Source organism: Apodemus sylvaticus, chromosome 17 (genome assembly GCF_947179515.1).
Source record: "Apodemus sylvaticus chromosome 17, mApoSyl1.1, whole genome shotgun sequence".
In the NCBI taxonomy this organism is placed as follows: Eukaryota; Metazoa; Chordata; class Mammalia; order Rodentia; family Muridae; genus Apodemus; species Apodemus sylvaticus.
In genome coordinates this window covers 48,918,773-48,940,751 of record NC_067488.1, presented here as the reverse complement: position 1 = coordinate 48,940,751, position 21,979 = coordinate 48,918,773, and the positions used below count along the sequence as shown (strand labels likewise).

General features: G+C 49.6%; 1 protein-coding gene across 1 annotated transcript in view; it reads right to left on the bottom strand.

Moving 5' to 3' along the window:
* Positions 1-21,728, bottom strand: part of Mgat3 (beta-1,4-mannosyl-glycoprotein 4-beta-N-acetylglucosaminyltransferase) — a 47,843-nt gene extending 26,115 nt beyond the window's left edge. The window contains exon 1 of the mRNA XM_052161198.1: positions 21,541-21,728. The gene's annotated coding sequence lies outside the window, so the exon portion shown is untranslated. The remainder of the gene's footprint in view (positions 1-21,540) is intronic.
* Positions 21,729-21,979: the final 251 nt, after the last annotated feature.

The following is a 21,979-nucleotide window of genomic DNA, read 5'->3' as shown; positions in this document are numbered from 1 at the left end:
CCTTCCCCCTCTGTGTGTCAGCATCTCCATCTGCCACATACGTCACAGCACGCACTGGCCCAGCCGCCCGTAGCCCCTCAATGGGAAGGAGACGCCAAGCTAAGACACCGAGACTGGCCCTTCCCATGTCTGTAGTGAGAGGCTGAAAGAAAACCTGAGGAGAGGGGCAGGTTTTGACCTTCAAAATAGGAGAGGACAGAGAGGAAACTGGGAAATAGTGAGGGCAAGCGATTAATGATTAACAGCTTCAGTTGGAAGAAGGTGAACCTGGCTCCTAGGAGATTCTCTGGAAGCTTGGAGCCTCTGAGAGTCACTGAGTGAGCTCCAGGACAGCCAGGACTATACAGAGAAATCCTGTCGGAAAAAAAACGAGAGAGAGAGAGAGAGAGAGAGAGAGAGAGAGAGAGAGAGAGAGACTGAGTCACACCCACTTGAACTGATCACAGGCATCTTCAGGAACCCAGAGGCCAGTGGGGGATGAATCTGACAGGGGCCTCTGGCCCTCAACTCCCTGATCCCTACGAGGCTCAAGCCTCCCACACCTGGAAAGGTGGCCCTGTCTCATGAGCAGTAGGAAACAAAAAATCCAAGCAAATCCTAGAGTCACACCAAGGCCAGCTCTGTCAGGAATTGGCCTCCACAGCTGTGGAATGAAGAGCCGGGTGCTCCCTGCCCCAGTAACGCCCACAACACAGCGTCAAGGGGCACCCTGAGGTTGAAGTTGGGTAGTGGTAATAACAGTGGGTGCCTCTCAGTTTATTAAGGCCAAGGCCAGAGAGAATGGGACAAAAGAAACCTTCTGGACCCCTGCGATAGTGCTGGGGGGGGGGGGGGGAGATCAGAGCTGAAGGGATTTAGACTCCAAGCCTGTCCTTCCTCCATTCCCACCCCCGAGTGATCCTAGGCAGGTAACCTCAGAGCTCCTGCCTGCATAGTCAAATCAGCCATGCCTTCTCTCCACAAGAACTAAATGGGAGGACATCCCGAAGCCTTGACAAGGCCCTGCTTTACAAGATCCTGAGACTCCTTCTACAGGTGGCCTCACCCCATGTCTGGTAGGGTACTTGATCTCTCTTCTTCTTCTGCAACCCGGAAGCCATGCTCACTGGCTTCCCTCAGCCTCTCAACAACCATGGGTCTCTACAACGTCCTCATCCAGGCATCTCCCACTCTTACGGCACATCACACCCAGAATGAAACCTAGGCTGCTCTGGGTGTCCACAGATCCTGCCAAGGTGACTCTCACGCCTTTACCAAGTTCATCTGCCTCTTCCTGGCTCTTCCTCCCCAGGCTAAGCCTCACCCTGGAGTCCTCATGCTGGCTGGTGCTCCCTTCTGGTGCTCCATTCCCTCAGATCTCTGAGTGCTTGGCTCCAACAACTCTCTCTCTCTCTCTCTCTCTCTCTCTCTCTCTCTCTCTCTCTCTCACACATCAAGTCTCAACCCCACAGTTCAGTTCATCCTCAAGGGAGATGCTAGCCCTTGTTTATGTCTCTCTGCCTTCAGGAATGTCAACTGTAGGAGAGAAGGGTCACTTTTGCTCTCCACCCCCACGACACAGCACAGCGTGGCTGGCCAGTAAACAGCTGCTGGGGACTGGAAGCAAGCACCGCAAGGACCCAGGGCACCCTGGAGAAAGGGTTCGCATGCACAGTGACAATCTCTGTCTGGCTCAGGGGTGCTCAGAGGATGGGCCCAGACACTAAGAACTCACATCTGATGGGACACCCTCCCTGACCCGGTGCCAAGAAAATCCCACCACCTTCCCCCTCTTCAGAAAGTCCCCTCAACCCCCTCTGCTGAGGTCAGCACTCTTGTCCCAGCAGTGCCAGCCCCTCCCACCCAGGCCTCGAGCCTCCAGAGACAAAGTACAAAGGGCCACTTTAGCTCTATCTCTAGCCCAGAGGGCTGGGGCGGGGTGTGTGTGTGTGTGTGTGTGTGCTGTCCTACGCCTCCACTGTCCTCTCAGGACCTCTCTCGTTGATGGAGTCAAGCCCCTTGAAAGGAAGCTTTGCCCCTAACACTGTCCTGGTGATCTAGATGCAGGACAATGCATAGAGTGAGGGACAGGTGTCATGGCGGACACTCCCATGGATACGAGGAGCCAAAAGGAAGGGAGGGAGGGTGTGGGTTATACCGCCTGCCTCCAAGGAGACTGGCTTAACTTCTGCAGGCAAGCAGCAAAGGGCTCTGAATGAACCATTCTGATGACAAGCTGATAACCCATTACCCACGCCTGGCACCGAAGGAGTCTTTGGGAACTTCTTTATGTCTGGAATTCTTTCCTTGGGGCCACTCAATGATTAGCCAAGCAACTGTAATACATACTGGATCCCCAGAAACCCCACCCCACCCCACCCCTGCCCTACCATTCAACATTCCTCCTCTGTCCAATGACCTGCTGAGAATTCAAAAACAAACTAACAACAACAAAAAGAAACCTTCCACCTAGCCCTGGCTGCCAGGTTCTCCCAGCATCCCTCAGTCCCCACCTGTTGCACAGTCTTCCTGGCTGGCAGAAGCACCCCTTACCCTAAACTTCTCTGACCCAGTGGCTGTGCCCTGCCCGCAGCTGTTCTGCTCTCTTATAACCCAGCCATTTTGGTTACAGGTCCCATTTTTTGGCCTTCTGTCACTTTGGCTGCGACTCAAGGTTCCTCCTTCCTCTCCCCTCTACCCTTCTCACATGGTACAGTCCAGTCTGCTGGTCATGTCCAGCCTGGATCTTTCCAGATGCCTCTGTCTATGCTCTCTCATATCTACAATAAATCTTCTCCGCCATCCCTAGGAACAGTCATGTCCCCCACTTATTTATTTATGTATGCATTTATTTGTTTGTTTTCATTCAAGCACTTACCAAGATGGTCCGATCGCCTCTCTGAGGGACTTCCAGCCAGGTCTCCAGGAACCAGCCAGGCTGACACTTGTCTTAGACCCCATGATCAGCAATTAGCACTCACCAGGACAATAGTGTAGCCTTCCTGAGAGAATCCCAGTCAGGTTCACAGGAGCCAGCCCACTGTTTTCGTTCTTGGACCCAGTGCCCTTTGAATAATGTCTAAGCGCAAGGGTAAAGTCCAAGTGTGCTAGGAGGCCCCAAGTTCCCAAGCAATCTCCCTCCCTACAATTCTCTCACACTTCAGCCTGCCTGCTAGAGTTGGGGCATCTAGCCTGCTGGGCCGTCCTCTGATTTGTACCCTTAGCCCCAAGTATAATCTGACGCAGAGGAAGTAATAAAACATGGTCTGTTGAGTGAATAAATGACTCTCTTCAAGGCCACGCACCTGAACCTTTTGACAGCATGGCTGGCCTGTAACACTGGAAAAGCGAGCAAGGTCTCAAAGCTGCCCATTGTGTCACCTCAGGCTCCTGAGCCCCTGGAGAAGTGGCTTCCTTATGGTTTTCTTACAGAAGGAGGGACAGTGGTGCAGAGGGGAGACAAAGGAAATGACTTCAGTCTTAGGTGTATAGAGTGAGCCACACGGGGATGGAGGGGCCAAGGGTGCGGGGAGCACAAAGAGCCTTCACAGGTGAGCGCAGGGACAACAAATGAGTCTTCTATCTTTCTTCTCCTTTTTTCCCCCCCCAAAACAGGGTTTCTCTGTGTGGCCCTGGCTATCCTGGAACTTGGTCTATAGACCAGGCTATCCTTGAACTCAGAGATCCACCTGCCTCTCTGCCTAGAGCTGAAATTAAAGATGTGTACTACCACTGGCTAAAAACAGGAATTTTCTTTTTTCTTTTTCTTGGTTTTCTTTTCTTTTTCTTTTTCTTTTCTTTTCTTTCTTTCTTTCTTTCTTTCTTTCTTTCTTTCTTTCTTTCTTTCTTTCTTTCTTTCTTTCTTTCTTTCTCCTTCTCCTCCTCTTCCTCCTCCTTATTCTTCTTTTCTTCTCTGTGCAGCTCTGGCTGTTCTGGAGCTTGTTCTGGGAACCAGACTGGTCTCAAACTCAGAGATCCACCTGATCTGCCTCCCAAGCACTGGGATCAAAGGCATGTGCCACCACCGCTGGCTAAGGAATTTTCAGCAGGAAAGATATATAACCTGTTTGCCCCCTTAGAAGACTGGGAATAGCGGTAGTTAATTACCTAGTGATTTACACTATCTGTAAGTTCAGGCCATATCAAGCTCCCATGAGCAGGACTGGAAGTGTCTAATAGCCTAGATGAGTTCTGTACTATCTGTATAACCAAGATCACACCAGATCCCTTCCTAGGCCCTTAATCCATGTAGCCTATCTCTAGAACCCATCTTCTTGGAAAAACCGGAATGTGCTTCAAGGCAAGTTTCAATGTGGTTATGCCTCTGTGTGCACAGAGGAGTCATTACACCAGGAAATGTTGTTCCAAGCTGTACTGTACTTAAACATGCTCTGCGTGTCCTAGAGTCTGACTCTGGGAGTTCGAACCAGCCCAGCTAACTACGTTGTGCTGAACCATATTTTCTTCATGCCTCTTGCAGAGAATTCGTCTGCCAGCTGTAGCATTTGCAGGGACCTCCACACATGGGGATAAGGAATGTGGGAAATGAGGAGAGATGGATGAAACACTGGGCTTAGAATCCTCACCACGTCCAAACTGCTGTTCCCACTGTGAAAGAATAACCAGGATGGGCGCCTGCAGCAGATGACAGGTCCAAAGAGCTTCCTGTACCTTGAGACCCAAGAGCACATGAATACGGACACAAAAGAACAAGTGAGGCTGCTGGCTCCGGAGGTCCGTAGGCTCTGAGCGTCGAATACTCTGGGCTACTCAGCTCTGCTCTCTGCCTGGGGTTCATCTGAGATGCCGGCCTGAATCTGAAAGTCAGCTGTACAGACCTTAATAGGAGCGTTCTTGCAGGTCCAGTGCCAGCTTCCTATACACTTTCTAGTCCAAGGGATGAAAACCACAGCTAAGTACTTTCCCATGCTATCAGAGCCTCTAAGGATGACAGGGCAGGTCCCAAGGCCCTAGGGTGACTGATCTTAGCGAGGGTATTTCTGAGTGTTGGCAAGGACATACCATAGCAATCATACCACAGAGTCAGACTGAACCTTTCTGCAATAAAAGCCTTGGGTCAGGCTCTAACTGCCTCCAATGGAGACTAGGAGGCTGTCCATCATCAAAGGGCAGGGATGGAGCTGGAGAGATGCTTCAGCAGTCGAGAGCACATACTGATCTTGCAGAGGAACAAAGTTCAGTTCCCAGAACCCATGCTAGGCAACTCACAAGCACCTGTAACTCCATCTCCTGGGCATCTGACACTCACTTCTGGTCTCTATGGGACCTACACTCTGCACAAACCCATACACACATAATTAAAAAGTAATCTTTTTAAAATTTAGGGGTTTTTATTATTCATTCATTCATTCATTCATTCATTTTCCTTAGACAGGGTTTCTTCGTGTAATAGCCCTTGGTGCCCTGGAACTGGCTCTGTAGACCAGACTGGTCTTGAACTCACAGGAATCTGCCTGACTCTGCTCCAGAGTACCAGTGTTAAAGGACTAGGCCATGACTGACCAACTTAATTTTATTTTAACTTTTCACAAAAATTAGGAATATCGGGGGATAGAGAGATAGATTATTAACTGGTAAGAACACAGACTGTCCTTCCAGAGGACCCGGGTTCAATTCCCAGTTCCTACATGGCAGCACAGAACTCTCTGTAACTTCAGATCTCACACCCTCACATGCAGGCAAAACACCAAAGCACTTTTTTGTTTTGTTTTGTTTTTCAAGACAGGGTTTCTCTGTGTATTCCTGGCTGTCCTGGAACTCACCCTGTAGACCAGGCTGTCCTCGAACTCAGAAATCCACCTGCCTCTGCCTCCCAAGTGCTGGGATTATAGGAGTGTGCCACCACCCCCGGCTACCAATGCACATTTAAAAAATAAATAAATAAATACCACATAGGGCTTCGGTGGAGCCTGCTACTCATCACCTCATGAGGCCACCAGTCAGCTAATTCTTGTCCCATCAATGACTTAACTTTCTCACTTGGAAGACCCAGTAAGTGCTAAAGGGCAGCATGTGAATTCGTAAGCCTCCCAGTAACTCTGAGGGGCAGGGGCAGGAGACCCAAGTCATCTCCAGCCATTATCAAGTTCAAGGCCAGTCTGAGATACGTGAAATCCTATCTCAAAAAAAAAAAAAAAAAAAAAAAGGAAGTGTTTTCCTGTACCACGTCCACGTAAGGAATGTTGCTCCTAGGGCCAGGAAAGTCCCATTAGGGGTTCCCACAGGCAGCCATAGCTCAGGTTCAGGAGATGGCACCAGAACCAGACAGAAGGAGGGGAAGCTGTAATCCAGGAACTTTTCTTCCCTCTTGCCTTTCAAAGACAAAACTTCCACTTTTCTGTTTTTTTACCGGTTCCCTTTCCCTTTCAGGAAAACAGCAAAGGAAAGAGGGCGGCCTGGCCCTTCTGTCTAACCAGATCCTTCAGCCCTGAGTTCTCACAGGCCCTCCCCTTCCCCTTGCACCATTTTTTTTTCCCTGAAATAAACCTTCTCCATTGACTATCTCAGCTCTGGGGCAATGTGCATTTTTCTCTATCCTGTACACTAGAGGATGGGAGCTCAGGGAACTCCATTCTCCCCTTTCCTCTTCCGTCCTAGACCTGACCATGATCCTGGGGACAAATTCCCTGTCTTGGGGACAGGGGCAGCATGAGAGGTATGATGGTGATAGCCCAGAGAGTCCTGGGCTATCACACACCACCAGGACTTTTAGCCTAACTAAGTCCAGAGTGTCACAGACCTCTATGTTCCTCTGACAAAATGAGCAGTTTTATCTGGCCACGAGCCTGCAGTTCCCAGCTCCCGCTGCTTGGCTAAGGAGACGACGGCCTGGACTCAGCTTCACCTTTCCTAGACTGTCAGGAGCTAAGACAGAAAGTCTGTCCCACCCCTCGTCTGTCCCTTTGCCATGGAGATACAAGGAGCCACAGGAAACCTTGTTGCTGGCCCTCGAACCTTCAGTTCTGGCCAATCCCCTTCTTTTGTTCCACAGAATCTCTACCAGGCTCCTCCGTGTCCTTGGCACAAGTCCTCTTACCTATGCCAAGGAGAAGACAGACCAAAGCCTTGGGCATTGTGGGCTCATCCTTGCTAGCCCTGGGGCTCAGGCCTAGCTTTCTGTGGGAGCCTCAATGACCAAGGCATGAAGGGTTCAGAGAAGAGCTGAAACGGGGCTCTGAACAAAGGGACAAAAGCCAGTACCAAAGGTCCTGAGTTCAATTCCCAGTGACCACACAACCACGTATAATGGGATCTGATTACCTCTTCTGTCATGCAGGCATGACATGCAAAAGACTACTAATATACATGAGTGAATGAATAATTAATAAATAAATACTAGACTCATTCTTTTAAAAAAGATTTATTTATTAATTTTATGTATATGAGTACACTGTAGTTATCTTCAAACACACCAGGAGAGAGCATTGGATCCCATTACAGATGGTTGTGAGCCACCACGTGGTTGGTGGGAATTGAACTCAGGACCTCTGGAAGAGCAGTAGGTGCTCTTAACTGCTGACCCATCTCTCTAGCGCCCCCTCCCTCCAGACGGGGTTCCGAAACTCTCTAGGTAGACCAGGTTGGCCTTAAACTCAGAGATCCACCTGCCTCTCTAGAGTGTTGGAACTAAAGGTGTGTGCCACCATGCCCGGCCTCAGCATCTAGATTTCTAAAGTAAAGGTGCTGGCACCTTCACACCAAGACATGAGGTATGTGATTCTTCCCTGTTGCGTGTTCCTGTCACTTTCTCCTCAGTTGTGAGTACAAGTCACCAGCCTGTGCTACAGTATGGCTCTACATATTTCCAACTGTGGTGACACATGAGACCCTAGTCAGCCCTTGGATGTCTGGTCTCCAGGGTCCTGGGGTAAAAACTTAAGGGTTCTTTGGAAAGTTGGTTGGATGGTGCTTTGCTGAGGCAAACACATAAAGGAACATTTTACTGAGGTGGACACAGGTGAAGGGATGCTCTGCTAAAGCAAGCATGTGAAAGGACACATGATGAAGGATTCTCCACGAACACACTTGTATCGGTCTGCCTTACATCGCTTCGTTGAGCACCATTTGTCTGGACTCTATAAACACCAGAAAAACTTCTGATGGTGTGCTACAGTTTCTTACTGCTTCCAGGCGGAGCAGTGTCAGCTGGGGGGGGGGGGGGGCCGCGAGCTAGGCTTATTTACACAGCTAAATGCTTCCTGGTCTAGAATCATGGCTGATCTTTGATTCCCTGAGGAACTGATTCTTCAATTAGACTGAGAAACGCACAGCAGAGAGCTTCTCCTGGCGTTCCTGCTGGTCCCTCCTGCTGACTCGTGCTCAGGCTAGAGCCTGGCTGTCTCTGCTAGGTAGTGCCACCTCTACTGATTCCTGTTTGCCAACCCAACTCTAATGAACTGGACTGCTGGTGTATCCGTGAAGTGTTTGTGAGTAGAATAAACTTCCTTCCTTCCTTCCTTCCTTCCTTCCTTCCTTCCTTCCTTCCTTCCTTCCTTCCTTCCTTTCTTTCTTTCTTTCTTTTTTTTCAAGACAGGGCTTCTCTATGTAGCAAGGCTATCCTGGAACTCACTCTGTAGACGAGGCTGGCCTCGAACTCAAAAATCTGCCTGCCTCTGCCTCCCAAGTGCTGGGATTAAAGGCATGCGCCACCACTGCCCAGCAGGAATAAACTTTCACTACTGACCTGTGAACTAAACTGCTGATTTCCAGATAACACAGACAGGAGCTGCTCCAAAGAATCTTTCTAAACAGGTCCACTCTCCCACCCTCCCACCCCGACCCCTGTACATACCCCACACCCCCATATTTTCTTTTTCACTACCTTTGGTGGGTGGTGGGCTAGAAGGGAGGCTAAAGCGTTTAAGAACCATCATTAAAAGTAGAGTTTGGGGGACTGGAGAGATGGCTCAGCAGTTAAGAGCACTAACTGCTCTTCTGAAGGTCCTATCCCAGCAACCACATGGTGACTCACAACCATGTGTAATGAGATCTGGCGCCCTCTCCTGGAGTGTCTGAAGGCAGCTACAGTGTACTTACAATAAATAAATCTTTTTTTAAAAAAAGTAGTTTTGGCCAGGCGATGGTGGCGCACGCCTGTAATCCCAGCACTCTGGGAGGCAGAGGCAGGTGGATTTCTGAGTTCGAAGCCAGTCTGGTCTACAGAGTGAGTTCCAGGACAGCCAGGGCTACACAGAAAAACCCTGTCTCGAAAAAGCCAAAAAAAAAAAAAAAAGTAGTTTTGGAAAAATTAAAGTAGTACCTTGCCTGGGTGTGTGTCAGGTGAACTTTGGAGAGTCCGTTGGTCATCCTGTAAGACCATTCTACAAAATCATAACCCCCCTGCTCAGTCCCTGTGACCTCTTCCAAGCTGGCTGCACTCCGGTTCACACTCTGGGCATGCACTATAGCATGCACTATAGCAGTGGGCTGCCTTTAAATAGTTTCTGAACCCAGATACAACAAGTTAGGAAGCAGAGCTGTCCCTTCCTATCCACTTCGGAATGCTTTGAAATCAGCAATAAGAATATCATGGTCACACCCCACTATGGCCCACTCTACCTATAGAACTTCCTGCTTGTGTGACTGCTCTAGCCTGAGACTCAGTTTCTACATAATGAAATGAGAATTATTCTGGGACCATGGTCTGTGGGGAGCTCAAGAGATACTAGAACAGCAACCCTCAGGAAAGAAACATGGCTCAGCAGTTGAAAGCCTATACTGTTCTTTCAGAGGATTGGAGTTGTCTCCAGCGCCCACATCAAACAGTTCATAAATACCTATAACTCTAGATCCCAGGAATCCAACATCCTTTTCTGGCCTTTTCGGGTGCTTGTATTCATGTGCACAACATCTATACACAGAAACAATTAAAAAATAAAGGACGGGCTAGAGAGAGGGTTCAAAGGAACACGAAGAACACTTGTTCTTGCAGAGGACGTGTGTTTGGCTCTCAACACCCATACAGCAGCTCACAAATATCTGTAATTCCAGTTCTGGGGAATCCAGTGTCATTTTCTGATATTCAGGGGCACCAGGCATACACAAATGACATACACACATATACATGCAGACAAAACACTCATACATATAAAATAAGTAAATCTAAAATAGGAAAAAAATTTTCAAAAATAAATCTTAAAAATTATAAATGAGGGGCTGGAGAGATGGCTCAGAGGTTAAGGGCACTCACTGTTCTTCTGAAGGTCCTGAGTTCAAATCCATCCACATGGTGGCTCACAACCATCTGTAATGAGATTTGATGCCCTCTTCTGGGGCATCTGAAGATAACTAGAGGGTGCTTACTAATAAATAAATAAATCTTTAAAAAAATTATAAATGAACAATAAAAATAAACATAGCTCTGATACAAAGCACTTGCCTCACACATACAAGGCCCTGAGTTCCACACCTAAAGAAAAAGAAAGAACAGCCCGGAGATGGGTATGGTAGCTCACATCTGTAAAGTCTAGATGGAGAAGGAGCTGAAGCAGGAGGATTGAAATCTGTTTGAAGTCAACCTGAGCTACATAGTAATTCCCAGGCCAGCATAGCTACAGTGTAAGACAGTATAAATAAATTAATAAGTAAAAAATAAAACAAAACTCTAGCATATTGGTCCTGTTAGCATTATAAATATAAGTTCTAACCATTTAGGTTCATAGTACTTATTAGAAGTAGGTGGTTCCTAAGCCATATGGAGTTTTCTGAGGACTCTGACTGGCCAAACTCAAGCTTACCAGCTTTAAGCACACTTGCAAGAACCTCAGAGACCTTTGGGGGAACCTGACCAAGGCAGTTGCTCAACTGCAAGGACCACAGGAACCAACGGAAACACTTCAACAAGTTGCTTGTGAACTTTTAGCAGCGTTCAGTGGACTCACTTCGTTTTCAAGCCTCAGGCAGGGAGCGTGCCCAGTTAGCCTCAAGATGAGCCTGAGGGTACTGCAGTCTCAGAGACTCACTACCTTGAAGGCCTCCAGTAACTGTTCTATTGCTGTGAAGAGATGCCATGACAAAGACAACTCTTAGATAAGGAAACATTTAACTGGGGTTGACTTACAATTTCAGAGGTTTAGTCCACTGTAGACGTGGTGGGAAGCATGGCAGCACACAGGCAGACATGATGCTAGAGAAGTAGCCGAGAGGTTTCTACATCCTGGTCCACAGGCATTGGGGGTGCAGGCTGGCACCCCCAACTGAGCCTGGCTATGGGCTTTTGTAACTTCAAAATTTTAACACCAATCACCCCAGTGACATACTTTGTCCACTGGAGATTGCCACAGCCCACACAGCAGATAAGGAGTCTGCCTGTGAGCAGTGAGTCATGCTCGGTAGTTGGAGGGAGGGAGGAGGGAGGATGTGTATGTGGTGGTGGGGGTTGTGAGAGTATAGGGTAAGGGGCTGGGGTGGGTGGGTAGGGGGAATCTTACAGCCTTACTGACTGGCAGTTGGGGTGCTTCTTTATTTATACATAACTCAATAGGCCCAGATAGATTTATATTGTTCTAAAACACAGATCATATCATTTCTGTCCCCAACATTTGTTTTAACTTCCTCTTGGTCATAAGTTTAGTCACCATTGATAAACCATGACAGAACAGAGCTATCTTTTTTTTTTTTTTTTTTTTTTTTTGAGATAGGGTTTCTCTGTATAGCTCTGGCTGTCCTGGAACTCACTCTGTAGACCAGGCTGGCCTGGAACTCAGAAATCCAGAAATCCGCCTGCCTCTGCCTCCCAAGTGCTGGGATCACGGGCATGCGCCACCACCGCCCGGCCCAGAGTTATCTTTTATAATCATTTTCCCTCATCAACCTCATAAACAATTTTTAAGAATCTAGAGGCATATTTTACCAAAGCCAACAGCCTGTTCTCAGGTTGGTAGCTCTTGTGGTTTCAAGGGCATTAGACAGAATGAAAATCACCAAGCCAGCCTGGGCAGTGAGTGGGTCATATCCCAAGCAGTGTATTATCAACTTAATGGTCAGAGTGCTAATTGTTATTAGGCCCCAAGAAAAATCTGCAGGCCAAAGCTGCTACAGTTATTTTTTTTAGTTTTTTATTTTTTGGATTTGTTTTTTTTTTCGAGACAAGATTTCTCTGTATAGCCCTGGCTGTCCTAGAACTCACTCTGTAAACCAGGCTGGCCTTGAACTCAGAAATCTGCCTGCCTCTGCCTCCCAGAGTGCTGGGATTACAGGTGTGCCCCACCACTGCTGGCTGCTACAGTTACTCAACTTCTGCCATAATACAATGTTTATATTTTATATCTCTGTAGAATTTATTCATACATCTAATCTTGGTATTCTTTTGTTTCTTGGTTATATGATAATGCAGTGGCCTAACATGAGTTAACTTTTCTAAGATGGGGAGGTCTTGATATTTTATTCTTTTATCTCTTATCCACAATATTCTTTGGCCATTAATATAAGCCCTTGTATAGGGCAGCGATAACTCCAGCCAATGTAACTTTGTTGCTGTATCTTTTCCTCAAGGGGCAAACCATACACAGGCCCCCAATCTTATCTGCTACATAATTGCCTGAGCATGTAGCAGAAGAGCTTTTAACCTGAACCTGATCTGTTGCCCACTCTTTAGGCTAGCTTTGTCTTGTTTATCTTTTCAAGTTTACTTTATTTTGGTTATCTTGTTCCCGAGTAAGTAAAGTACAGAGGCAGATGTCCCAAGAGTATCTTGGAGTCAGAGCCTCATAAGAGATCTCTGGTTGTCTTAGAGTCACAGCCTCCAGGGTGTAAGGAAGACCTTCAGGTGGGGCCAGATAAGGATGGCTTCCTAAAATTGGCAGGGGTAATATGCTCAGGACTTTGAAGCTTCGAAGCAGTACTCCTGGGAGAAGGCATAAATGATTCATAAGAAAATTTCCATTAATCCAATATCCCGAGTTGTACAAATATTTAAAGCTCCCGTAAGTATGCGGCACGTGGAGACCGGGAGGAAACGTGGGAGACAGCACGACACTGGGCGTGGCATGTGGCTCAGCTCTGCAGGATCTTGGTCAAGCAGATGGGCTGGCTTTGTGACTGTCGCTTTTCCCATTAGATATGACAGTGCCAATACTTGTTCCAACAAGGTCACACCTCCTCATCCTTCTCAAACAGTACTGTACTGCTCCCTGCCGGTTAAACTTTCAAGTTTTTAAGCTACAGAGGCCATTCTTATTCAAATCATAGTAGCCTCTGAGACTCCAGCTGTCTGTTGCCAACTTCTGGGTGTCAGTTACTACCCATCACCTCAAAGACCTGATCTTCTGGAAGTCTTCCAAAGCTGTAACACCTGTCTCTCAGAGCTAATTCTCGGTTAGCATCCCAAGGCCTTTGAGCTGTACATTTTCAGAGCTGTATCCACCCTTGGCCGGTGCCCCACTGAGAATAAACACCTGTTTCATTTAAATCCCATGCTGTTTGTTTATTTGTTTTGATTTTTGAGACAGGGTTTCTCTGTGTAGCCCTGGCTGTCCTGGAACTCACTCTGTAGACCAGGCTGGCTTTGAACTCAGAAATCCACCTGCCTCTGCCTCCCAAGTGCTGGGATTACAGACGTGCGCCACCACCACCCGGCTATCCCATGCTGTTTTATTATCATCTGCCCACTCAGTTCTTTGAAGTGGGTGTGGCAAGGATTTAGTTGGAAACAGGAGACAAATGCACAAACCACCTCACTGGGTGTGGTCAAGAAGGCACCCTGCTGATCTTTTAACCTTGCCAGTCAAATCCGGAAATGGCTCTCACTAGCTGTCCTAGTAACCCCATTCAATAAATATTTAAAGACTATTTATTGAATGCCTTCTGCCTGCGAGGCCCAGTGCAGCCCCTCGCACCATGCCTTGAGGCCCTCACCATTCAGGTGCTACAATAATCTAACCACCAAAATCTTCCCAGAATACAGGCAAGCTCAGGGAGCAGCCCAGGCCAACATCAGCCTCCAAAGGAGGCAGAAAGGTCCAGCAATAGCATAGTGATTGAAGGCCTAAGTGTTTGGAAACAGAGGCCAAGAACAAGAAGGGGGTGGGGGGAGGGCAGAGGTATCGTGAGGCAGCCTGGACTTCCCAGGGCTAGACAGTGGTTCTTGGGAGCCCAAGGGTCTGGCAATCTCCAGGAGAATGCTTTTTAAAGCTGCATGGCTAGGAAGATAATCTGACGGTAGAGCACTTGCCTAGGAACCCTGGGAACTCCTGAGTTCTTGCTTTAGAAACAAAAAATGTAAAATAGGGCCAGCAAGGCAGCTCAGGGGGTAAAGGCACCTGCTGCCAAGTCTCCAAGTCTGGTGACCTAAGTTCAATCCCCTGAGGCCACACAGTGGAAGGTGAGAACGGACTCCTCGATCTGTCCTCTGTCCTACACACACACACACACACACACACACACACACACACACACACACACACACAAAGTGCAATTACACTTTTATTTGTTGGCTTTTGAGAAATGAGGCCAGCCTGGTCTACAGAATGAGTTCCAGGACAGCCAGGGCTATACAGAGAAACTCTGTCTGGAAAAGCCAGAGAGAGAGAGAGAGAGAGAGAGAGAGAGAGAGAGAGAGAGAGAGAGAGAGAGAGAGAGAGAGAGAAAATCTTACTATGTGTGATGCTTTGAGTATACTTGGCCAATAGGAAGTGGTGTTAAGAGATGTGGGGAGATGTGGCCCTGTTGGAAAAACATGGAGGTGGTCTTTGGAGGTCTCCTTCAGCACTCAGGTTCTACCCACTGCAGAAGAGAACTTCCTCCTAGCTGCCTGAGGATGCCAGCCTTTCCTGGTTGCCTTTGAATCAAGATGGAGAACTTGTCCCCTCCAGCACCATGTCTGCCTGGACGCTGTCACGCTTTCTGCCTTGATAATGGACTGAACCTCTGAACCTGTAATCCAGCCCCAATTAAATGTTTTAAGAGTTGCCTTGGTCATAGGGTTTCATTGCTGTGAAGAGACACCAACTAAGGCACTATGTAACAACCTTGGCTCCACTGAAACTTTCTATGTAGACCAGGCTGACCAGGAGCTCACTGAGATTTACCTGCTTGTGCCTTCTAAGTATTGGTAAAGTTCACATTTACCACCATGCCCCACCATTACTGTCTTTTGTGGGCTCTAATGCACAGCCGGTTAGGGACTGGGAACCCTAGCCCCTCCCTCAATCAGCAAATGAGGCCAAAGACAGGAGACAACTACAAAGCAAGCAAGCACCAGAGCTAGGGTAGCCTAGGGTCTCTGCAGCTACTGCTTGGGGAAAGGTTTGGGTAAGTTTTTGGGAACCCAGAGAGAGAGACGGGTCAGGTCTGGAAGAACAAGAGGTCTCAGACAGCAAGTAGGACAAATAATCCCTACAAATGAAATGTACCCTTGATCCTATGACTTCCTGGATGTGAGCCTCCATTCCAGGCATCCCGTCCTGCCCCGTGGGACTGACGCTCGCATGCCTATACTCTGGCAATGGGTAAGTATCCAATGAACAGGGACAAGTCATTAACTGGGAGGTACAGCTGAGAAGACACCTAGGTGGTGACCCATCTGGGGGTCTCTGCCAGACAGACACCCTGAGTCCACAATGCCCATTGAGAGCCCTCAGTTCCAAGCTGCTGCTTCTGGAAGGTTCCTAGCTGAGAAGAACAGGGCAGCAGGAAGGCCACACAGGCTGTCCAGGCCTTCTCCTTCTCCACAGAGGGCTCCACTTCAGCAGGAACCAAAGTTTTGTGACATAACCTTTAAGTTCATAAAGCAACTGAGTAATTAGTAGATGCATGAATGGTCCCCATTGCTCCGATTTTACGTTTGTAGGAAAGATGAAACTATATAGGCACACCAACAGGCATTTCCTATGAACTATGTACATGTGGGCAAGACTATGGCCCTGGTCTGCTCCACACTAGACCATGGGAGAGGTCATGGGCAAGTAACTCCTACCCTTGTCTCCTTCTGAGAGGTGGAGACAGTAACCCTTACCAAACAGCGTCCCTGTGAGCATCTCTCTGTATTGCGAAGCTGCCCTCTGCAGGGTCAATTTTCACCATCAGGGATGGAGAAGGGAGAGAAAAGGTCAGAGCACTGGGGGCTGTGTTGAGAATCATTCGTTTATGTATTGATTTGTTCATCCACATTTACCAAACATCTCCTCAGTATATCACTGGCTAACTACTGAAAACACGTTAACAACAAACAAGCCAGGGCTGGATGGATCAGTGGTTAGGAGCTGCTCTTCCAGAGACCCAAGTTTCATCCCGGCACCGGTGTCAAGCAGCTCAAAGCTGCCTGTAACTCCTGCTCCAAGGGATCCGACACTTTCTTCTGGCCTCCTCAGGCACCTGCACACATAGTGTATGTACTCACACAGATACAGACACATACACAGAGGCAAAACAAAAAAGAATCCACGTATAGACAAAAACACACAAACACGCCAAAGCAAGAGGCACATGCTCTGTGGATTGACAGAAAGGATCAGGACCCACATTGGCTTCCCTAACACGGTAAGGCTCAAACTATGAGAACAAGGATTAGCCAAGGTAAACAAATTGCACCTCAACGTACTCCTCCTGGTATTGGTTACTATAAGCACACCACATACAACTATTAACATTTCCATGGCTAGGGGCTAAGGAGATGGCTTAGTCGATAAAGTACTTGACATTTGTACCAGCTGGTTTTGTGTGTCAACTTGACACAGGCTGGAGTTACCACAGAGAAAGGAGCTTCCGTTGAGGAAATGCCTCCATGAGATCCAGCTGTAAGGCATTTTCTCAATTATCAAGGGGTGCAGGCCCCTGGTGGGTGGTGCCATCCCTGGGCTGGTAGTCCTGGGTTCTATAAGAAAGCAAGCTGAGCAAGCCAGGGGAAGCAAGCCAGTAAGGAACATCCCTCCATGGCCTCTGCATCAGCTCCTGCTTCCTGACCTGCCTGAGTTCCAGTCCTGACTTCCTTTAGTGATGAACAGCAATGTGGAAGTGTAAGCTGAATAAACCCTTTTCTCCCCAACTTGCTTCTTGTTCATGATGTTTGTGCAGGAATAGAAACCTTGATTAAGACAATGCTCAAGTATGAGGATTGCCTATGTTTGACCCCCTAGTACTGATATTATTTAAAAAAAAAAAAAAAAAAGCCTGACACTGCATGCACACTGCCTGTAATCCGATGCTGGGAAGGCAGAAACCAGTGGATCCCTGGGGCTTGCTGGCCAATCAGCACAGCCAGGTCAGTAGCTCCAAATTCAACGAAGAGATTTCATTTCAAAACATAAGGTGGCTGGGTTGACCAGATGGCTTAGCAGTTATGAGCACTGCATGCTATTTGATTCTAAGCATTCACATGACAGCTTACAACTATCTGTAACTCCAGCTCTAGAAGATCCAGTGCCTTCTTCTGGCCTCTGGGAGAATCACACAAACAGTACAGACATATAAGAAGGCAAAGCATTCATATACATCACATAAATTTTTTTTTGCTTTTTTTGTTTTTTGGATTTGGTTTTTTCGAGACAGGGTTTCTCTGTGTAGCCCTGGCTGTCCTGGAACTCACTCTGTAGACCAGGCTGGCCTCGAACTCAGAAATCTGCCTGCCTCTGCCTCCCAGAGTGCTGGGATTACAGGCATGTGCCACCACCACCTGGCATTAAAATTTTTAAAAATAGAAATAAAGTGGGTTGTTGAGGAAGCCACACAATGTTAACCCCTAGCCTTTATATGTATGCATATGTGTGGACACACCAACATGAATACATTATACTTGTGCACACACAGACTTCCAAGAGAAAGATATGCACATCTGAGGACATTTGTGGGCACAGATAGCAGCAGCAGGAGTGGGCTGGTCCGACCTGAGGTTAGGAGCTGGTTTTGTGAAGGACGTACAAGAGGAAGTTGCTGATGGGCAGGAAGGGGTGATAAGGAACGAAAGCTGAGCTGTTTGAAGCTCATCTCTGAACTCTTAGGCTAGCATGGCGGGGTTCAGATGGACCATTCTATTAAAAGAAGGAGGGGGGACTGGAGAGGTGGCTCGGCGATTAAGAGCACTGACTGCTCTTCTGGAGGTCCTGAGTTCAAATCCCAGCAACCACATGGTGGCTCACAACCAGCTGTAATGAGATCAGATGCCCTCTTCTGGTGTGTCTGAAGACAGCTACATTGTACTTACATATTATATATATATATATATATATATATATATATATATATATATATATAGAGAGAGAGAGAGAGAGAGAGAGAGAGAGAGAGAGAAATATGTAAAACAAAAAGAAGGAAGGGGAGAAGGAGAAAGAAAAGGAGGAGAAAGAGGAGGGGGAAGAGGAGGCAGCCAGGTCAAGATGGAGGGGAGCCCTTGTGAGAGCAGCAGTAGACAGTCAGGTTCAGTGATGTGAGGGAATCACCTCAGGAAGGAGTTCTTAATCTTTTCATCCACCCTGCTCCATGGCAGATCAGGTCCTTGGGGGAGAAATTCTGCCCCCAGCCCAGAAGCCTGAACAATCCCTTCTGGTAACGCTCTTACCTATGACACTGCCTGGAAGCTCCCCAGATTCTTCTCCTCAACAACCCCACCTTTCATCAACCATCATTATTAGGCACCACCTGAATGCTTGTCCAGGCATGGAAGCTGATGTATACCACCTCACATTAGCCACTGCTCAGAAGATGGACATTGACCGGCACTAATTATCAGGGGTTTTATTTTACCAGATGTCCAGACGTCAGCATATCAGTTCCCCACCCCACCCCCACCCCCAAGTGAGGCCTCGGAAAGACAAGCCCCTGACCACAGGACCATGCACGACCCGTATGTTGGGACAAATGCATACTTTCCAAGTTTCACTCTAAGAGGGCACAGGAAATGCCCAGCAGAAATCATACCAAAGTACTCAAATGAGGGCTGGAGAGATGGTTCAGTGGTTAGGAGCACTGATTGCTCTTCCAGAGGTCCTGAGTTCAATTCCCATCAACCACATGGTGGCTCATAACCATCTGTAATGGGATCTGCCCTCTTCTGGTGAGTCTGAAAACAACTATGATGTACTCACATAAAATAAGTAAATAAATCCTTTTTTTATTAAAAAAAATACTCAAATGATTCCATTTGAGAGTCAGGGAAACTGAGGTCAGCGATATAGTCACAGACGGAGAAGTGGCAGAGCCAGGATCTGAACCTGGCCACTGGATCAAGAATCTGCTTTAAGTAATTATGCCAGGGTCCCTGGCAGCCAGCACAAGGCTGGGCAGATGCAAAATGCCCAGGAGAACCTACTGCCCTGCTAGATGCCTACCTGAGAAAAAGTCTTATTTTCTCTTTAGTCCCTACCCTTCACCTGAACACAACATGTTTCTTGGCCTGAACGTCTGAAGAAACTTCTAGAAGGGAGCCTGGGTCTCCAAGTAGAGAGCTAGATCTGGTTAAAGGAAGAGGAAAACTATCATATGGTATTGGGGGGTGGGGGAGAGGAACTATCCTTAGTACTCCGGGAGCAGCGCAGTATGCCTCAAATCTCTTGCACGGTGGCGGGTACCCAGAGGGACGAGAGAACCCTTCTCTGTAGAACACCCACTACTCACCACTCACCTCCTCCTAGAATGCCAGAAGAAAGTCCTGTGCGGTTCCCTTGACCCTCCCTTCCACACCAGTCCTCCCGTGATCCTCGGCACAGCCCTTCCCCCTCGTGAAGCTGGCCTCACAGCCAGCTGGCATCAGATGACCTCATTTTACAGGTAATAATACCTACGCAGCAGCCAGCAATTTCCCAACATGGTTCAGGTGTCAGGCATCCTTACATGCCACGTCACTTCCAGTCCTGGCCAAAAACCCGGGGATGGGGGTAGGTGGGAATCTCTCCACTTCACAGAGGTGGAAACTGAGGCTCAGAGCACCAACTTCCTGAAGTAAGACAATTACAGCAGAAGGGGTAACTGGTGGGTACTGACCACAGGACACACAGAGTCTCAAAAGACGCAGCGGAGGCTATTTGCTCAATCCCCTGCCAAGAACAGGTCCCTGCAGTTCCCGGGGGCCAGTCCTATCTTCCTGGTGTGGTCATCCACACTTTCTCCACCTGGCCCTCCTGTTCTGAAGCCTTGGATTCCCTCTCCCGCTGTTGGCAACCAGGCATACCCACTGGCTTGCCCTCAGGGACCTAACAGCAGCTTATGCCAGACGCTGGAGATGTGCTAGGTGCTGCCCAGAGCTCTCTCACATCTCGGTCTCCCTATGTGTCTGCCTCTATCTGTCCCTCATGTCCTCACTCTGAGGCACACCTTGGCACTACCTGCCAAAAGTACCTCTCGCCACATTTATCCTAGCACTGGTGTTGGGACTAGGATTTGAACCCTGGTTGTTGCAGCCATAGCACACAGTACTAACCACTATACAATCACAGCCAGCCACACATGGTTCAGTGTTCCACCATGCTGCACACTATCTCTCAACACACCAGGGATGCTCACCTCTAGGTCCTTTCTCTATTTCTTCAGTCCTGGGAACTTTTCCGTCTTCCAATAGCTTCTTTCTCCCTAGGGCAAAAAGCCCCTCTTTCTAACTTTCCCAGAAACCCTGCCTATCCCCCTGGTGTTGGGCAGCACTAATAATCCTGGAGTTGCCAGCTCTCAGAAGGAGAGAGAGAGCCTTGTCTTGCTCTCCCTGCCATCCTCACGGTTGGCTCAGTGCCTGGACCTTTAATAACTATGTCCCTCCAGGTCAATCTTCCATGAAGGCATTTCTGCACCCGTGTCCCAGAGATGATAGAGGACCACAGAAAATTCCCAATAGGGAAAATGTTCCTGCCTACATACCCCTTCTGGTTTCAGACCTCAGGCCATCAGAGCTGGCTGGGGCACAGCATCTCTGCCTGGTGCGCCCCGGCTCAGCCCCCCTCAGCACTCCCCCCCCACTAGCACAATCAAGCGAGCTCCCCTCCCCACCTCACCCCGGTTCCAGAACTATTTGTAGATATTTATAGCGCCCTCCCCCAGCCAGGAGCCCTCCTCCGCCTTGGGCAGTGCAGTGCAAAGAGAGAGAGAGAGACCCCCCTCCCCAGTAGAAGGTGGGGGCCTCTCATCCCAAGCTTTTTCCTACTCCCCACTAAGGCAGCTGTAGTTACAGCTCCAGCCACAGCCCCCACACCCTCCCAGCACCCCAACCGCGCCTGGGCCTCGGCCAGCAGCCGCAGCAGCCCGGGGTCGGGGGTGGGGAAGGCAAGAACTGAGGCCTCGCGCCCCGCGCCCCGAGCCGCGCCGGAGGTGGAAGGGAGAGCACAGCGCACAAAGCATGGCTGGAGCTCCGCGCCTCGGGACTCTCCCACCCCACCCCAGTCCAGCCAAGGGAGGGGGTCGCCGCTCCAGGCTCTGCCCCGTGGCCAGGGAGAGCTGCGGAGAACTGGTGGGGGCAGGGGGCGCCGGTTAAGCAGTGCCCCACATCTCGCTCCTCCTCGGCCCCAGGCCCCCGCCCCCGGGGCTGCGGGACCAACACGGAGGGGGGGGGGGACGCGGAGGCGAGGCCTGGGGTGCGGCGAGGATGCAGGGCTGCAGCGCGGGTCCCCGGCTCCAGGGTCAACTCACCCATCGCCCGCTGGGTCTCAGCAGCGGCGGCAGCAGCAGAAGCGGCGGCGGCGGCTCCGGGGCCCCCGGGGTCCCCGGCGGGGAGATGCTGGCGTCCGCCGCAGCCTCTCCTCGCCCCATCCCGGGCTCCGGCGGCGGCGGCTGCGGCGGGCGCCCGGCATCGCAGGCAGCGCGGCCCGGGCTCGGCCCGATCCCCGCCCCCCACCCCACCTCCACCCCGTCCCGCGGGCCCCGCGCGGCCGCTTGACTGCACCCCGGGGCGGTAGCGGGGGCGCGGCGGCGAGGCCGAGCGCTGCGCTGGAGGTGCCCGCTCCCGCCGGCCCCCGCCCCGCCCCCGCGCGGCCGCGTCCCCTCCCCCGCCAGCCGGGATCAGCGCGCTCCGGGCCGGGGGCGCCTGGACCAAGAGCTCCCGCCGCCGCCGCCCCGCGCCTCTCGTGTG